Genomic DNA, 5,452 nt, shown 5'->3' on the forward strand with positions numbered 1-5,452 from the left:
AGGAAATGCAGCCACATACCTACAGTGGCTCAGGCCAGAAGTAAGGGTGGGTCGGGGATGGGAGGGAGGGAGGGAGGGAGGAGGACTATAGAGCACTCCTTCCTGCTCAGTTGGAGTAGACAGCTTGGGCTAAGGCTAGCCCCCCGACCCTGTGAGGAGGGTTTATGGGGGGAGGTGAAAAGCATCTGGGGATGCTGGGGGACTGAGAGTTAACGTGAATAAAAATGTTAAGAAGATATTATCAGCATCTGGTTCTCTGTTGCCTTGGGCTTCAAATCAAAATAGCAGCATTTTATTTCTACTTCATAAGACACAAGGTAGTCAAAATTCACAATTTGCAGCTAATTAAAGCCTGCAATAAAAGCAGAACATCTTGAAAACAGATATGGACTCCAGAATGACCTTCTGCTTAAAGTGTTCTGCTGTTAAGAGTAATTTTGTAGCAATCAGTGATATTGTGGGATTCCAGGACTGCAATGCTTTCGATTCTAGGTTAATTTTAATTCAGCTTACAAGTAATTTTTGTTATTTTCAGTGTACTCTACAGACTCATTCTAGCTTCTGAAAGCCAAAGTATTTTTTTTCATTGAGTTCATTACCACTACTAGGGGGTCTGTTGGTCAAGTAGCAACATTTTTTATACCCATGCAACCCAATTTTCCTTCAGTGTGGCTGCTTTCACTTGTTGGAGACTGGAACTGGAAAACAATTTTGTTAATGCAAAAGAAGAAATGGGATTCTAGGTTGCTCTTGCAGCAACCTAGATTGTTTCATAGTTTCATAGTTTCTAGGGTCGGAAGGGACCTGAGAAGATCATCTAGTCCAACCCCCTGCCATGGCAGGAAAGAATACTGGGGTCAAACGACCCCAGCAAGGTGTTCATCTAACCTCTTCTTAAAAACCCCCAGGGTAGGAGCCATCTAATTTAGCTGCTCATAGTCATCTTGCTGGCATGGCGCTGCATTTCTAATAAGAGTAAAATGAAGGAAAAACATGTGTGTCATAAAAAAGATGATATGAATCTGGATATGCACCAGAAGTAGTTTGGCCAAGCCAGATGGAAGTGCTTTTATACAGTAAGTTATAAAAGAGTAGGTGCTCTTGGACTAGATCCTAAGCTAGTGTGTGAATTGGTGCAACTCCACTGAACTCAATTCCACTGTGCTGACTTAGGCTAATTGAAAACTTAAACCTATACCTCTTGCCTCTTCAACCCTGTAAATCACCCAAGTTCTCCTGCAGAGTAGAGATCTTCCATATGCTGTCAAGGGTATTCACCAGTAATCAGTTTAAAAATCTTAGTTTACCAATTTTGGTTTTCACATTTTTCTCATTATTACATTTTTTTAATGTTATGTGTAAAGCTTCCTGAAGATAGTGCCCTAGACACTGATATGTGCAACACCTTTGAAAAAGCATGGCCACACCTTCTCTCAGCCTTAACAGCATCTCAACATGCCCCATTTGGAGCTAACACCAGTGATGACAGAGCTTTCAATGTAGCTGTCAGTTTCCTGCTGCCGAGCTGCCCTCCCCCTAATGCATATGAGCAGAACCACCCTTAGCACGCCCACAAAGTGGAAAGAAAGAATGAATCTATCAACTAACTGGGACAATCATAGGAAGACTGGATAGGTCTCTGACTGGAATACATAGAAGCTAACCCTCAGCTTTGATGCAATGAGAAGTCATGTCTGGAAAATTTTCTTTTCTAAAACTGGGCTATAATTATTATGCAAGCCAAAACATAATAATGAGATTGTTCACAGGAACTGGAAGAATTATGGAAGTTCATAGTACAATTACCACAAACATTATAATAATGTAATTACCAGACTGCTATCTGCCAGTTAGGCAGATACATGAATGAGAAAACACAGCATTTGAATCGAGGGGAAAGAAAGGATGCAATGCCTCCTGTAACAGAGAGCTTGGGACTCTTTCATACTTTAAGAGAGAAAGAGCCTAGGGAGAGCCCCATGTGGGGGAAGACTGCATGGGAGAAGCTGCAGGAGAGCTGGCCCATGGAAGCAGGGACTATGTGAGCATTTTACACATGTAAGTGCCACAACGCCAGGTGCTTTGAAAAGCGCCCGGCACTGCAATGCTTGCAGTTGTATAAGCAGCAAAACGTGCATCAGCACTGAGAAAATGGTGGTGCACTTTTGAATTAAGACACACATTAATTTGTCTTAGGTGCGTTAGTTTGAAAGCACATCACCGCCATTTTCTGCACACTGATATGCATTTTGCCACTTACACAACTGCACATGATGCAGCACAGTGCACGCCAGCTCACATGAGGAGCAGGCTTAATTAATTGTGTCTGCTCTGAAGCAGTGGTTCTCTGGCACATCGTGGGACCAAAAAGTATGTGTATAAATGCCCTGAGTGCTTACTGCAGAGCTAATTGTTCTGCAGTAGTACACTAGGACAATGCCTGTGTGAGCAGTAGGAAGCCTATTGCAGTGCTAGTTGCTCCACAGTAGGGGTGCCTACCTGCAGCAGTGCCTTCAGGGGAGACAAGGCACTGCTGCAGGTAGGCTGTCATGGACAACAGTTAGTAAGCCTATTTAGAAGGCACCTGTGGCCAACTCTGTGGAGTCACCTGACTGAAAAAGGGCAGGGTCTAGGAGAGATATAACCCGGGGCCATAGACAGGGCAGGCAGCATGGAAGGAGGCTGCATGGAAGGAGTTCTAGAGCAGGGCAGAGCTTGGGGCCAGAGGGCTCTGTGCCCGGAGCAGGACAGGGACAGGGACAGGGACAGGGACAATGTAGGCTCAGTGCCCAGAGCAGGGTGGAGACGGGGTCAGGGGGCCAGGCAAACAGAGCCAGAGCAGGCTCAGTGCCCAGAGCAGGGCAAGGACTAGGCCAGAAGCGCCTGAGAAGGACTGGCATCAGAGCCAGGGGGCTCAGGATCCAAGTAGAAGAGACAGGGGCTGGGACCCAGAAGCTCAGTCCAACACAGTGAACTGGAGCTAGGGGGTCCAGCAAAAGAAAAGGAATGGAGGCTGAGAAGGTGAAGGCCCCAAGAAGGGAACGATTGCACAGTAACACTTGCAAGTTATGGGCAAGATGTAAGGGGTGGATGGAGATACATTACAGCCCTTAAGTCTACAGGTGACCTGGGGCAGCATGGGTGGGTCAGGATGACCAGCTTACGCTGAGAGGGGGAGAACTGAGACTGGGGGGTCTGAGAGAGATCTGCTGGTGGCTAGAAAAACTGGGGCTTGCTCTAGGCTCCTAGGCAGCCTCTCTTTCATCAAGGTGTGGCAGGAAGAGTGAAAGGGGGAGGGCACCCCAGAGCTTGAGCAGGGCAAGGGTTTTGTGGTCACCAGGGGGCATTACAGCGACATCTTGCTACACCACCAACTCTCCTTACCAACTCAGGCAAGAGCCATGGTCAATCTTAGTTCTATCACACTGTTAAAAAACTCGTGGCTTGGGTACAAAAAATATTTTAATCTCATGGATTAAATAGCTTCCTAGGAAGATGATAACTTCCTAGATTTTTCCTCAACAAAAAAAAAAAAAGGAAGAAAAAAGAAACATTACAAGTGGTAAAGTCATGGGTAGCTAGAATGCTACAGATTTGACAAATGCATGTGTTTTGTCAGTGCAATAAGTTTGACACTGAATTTCTTAATCACTGGAAAAGTTTGGATTCTGAGAGATTTGCCACATGTGTTTAACCAAGTCACTTTTAGACTTTGCCTCATGAATAGGTATCAGCTGTTTTGTAGAAAGAAATCTGTGGAATGTAAATAACTATTTGAACTTTGTTTTGACTAATGATGAGAGGGAATGGGGCTCTAGGGACTGCTGAGCTCATTTCATTTAGATGATTCCAGGGAAAAAAAAATCTCTGTGCTTTTCTTTGTATATGATAATTCATTACATGTTTCCACAGAATCTTTCTAAATATCCCAGATGTTTGTTCTGGGATTCACTTTCTATTGAGAAAAGTGTTGTCTCAGATAATTAATGGTAAGAGCAAGTGAAGCATGTGTGGGGAATGGTTAAAGGAGCTCCCAACCTGCATGAGAAAGTTCTGTTGATCTTTGCCTTTGGGATGTATAAAGTCATGTAGAGGCCTGTCATGTTGACAGCAGCTCAGGCCCTCCCAAGGGCTTGCTTACATTTCAAAATTCAATTAGGTCTAAATAATGATGAGTAGTTGAGTTAGTTGACATGAGCCTGCTTACTGGATACGATGCCACACATGATTTGTCCTAGTCTCCACGTAGCTGCTAGGTTGATTGTTACACTTAAAAACAATGACATTCTTTATTGCAGACAATCCTAATGGAGCTGGAGTTGATCACCACTCATTCTGTCCATCCAGCATCATTGTTACAAGACACTAGCTCCATCCTTTCAAAGACTGTTAAGTATGACAGGTGCATTAACAGGATCCAGGAACTATTTTGGCTAAGTGTCTCTCAACCACACATCCCAAAAGTAGCCTATGTAACTATCTTAAGTGCTATATCCTCACAATCATTAAAGTATTTTTCACCCTTTGAAGTGGGAAAATGCTATTGTCTTGGTTTTGCAGATAGGGGAACCAGGGTAGAAAGCAACTACATGATTTGTCCACCATCACACAAGACATCTGTAGCACAGCAGTAAACTTCATGTGGTTGGGAATTGAAACCAGGCACTGTAACCACTAGACAAGCCTCACCCTCTCTTTGACCTATGAATGTAAAAGCTGCTTTAGAAAGCTTCTGCAACAAAATGAACGTGTATCTCACAGTGCTAAGTAACTTTAAAAGCAAATGCAGTGTAAAAAAATCATATCAGCACACCCTGAACAACCAACTCTAGAAATACCAAACAGATCTGGAGATGATAATAAGAACTCAAAACTCCATCTATGTTATTTGCAGCTTCTTAGGTATGGAAGTATAGTTTCGTGGGAGAAGAAAACAGCTTGGTCTGTAAGTAGACAACCATTATGGTCATGTATCACAGTCAGCATTTTTCTGAATAAGATTGATGAAATAAGAACTGACTCTGCTCAGCAGCATTAGCTGTGGTCACAAAGCCTGTGGCTCTGTGAATAGCTTTAGTTGTCTTTATAGTACTTCATATACTTAAGGAGATGTAAACAGAAACTTCCCTTGCTGCAGCCTGAGCCCATTGCTCCTTCTGTCACCTGCCCCCACTGAGACCAGCCCAGCTCCATCCTCTTTCCAGCCCCCTGCAGGGAGGTGACGGCTGCTCTTCAATCCCCCTCCATCTTCTCTTCTGCAGACTCAATCAGCTCAGTTCCCCCGGCCTCTCCTCACCAGTCCTGTCCCCCAGCCCCCCAGCCATTTTCACGGCCAGTTCTCCAATGTGTCCATATCCTTTCTGTAGTGGAGGGGCCACAACTGGACACCAACTGGACACCTGTCCCCTGTCCTCCCCCAGGTCCTTTTCTGCAGAGCTCCTGCCCAGCCCGT

Source organism: Gavialis gangeticus, unplaced genomic scaffold (genome assembly GCF_001723915.1).
Source record: "Gavialis gangeticus isolate Ggan-Ray unplaced genomic scaffold, GavGan_comp1, whole genome shotgun sequence".
Lineage (NCBI taxonomy): Eukaryota > Metazoa > Chordata > Crocodylia > Gavialidae > Gavialis > Gavialis gangeticus.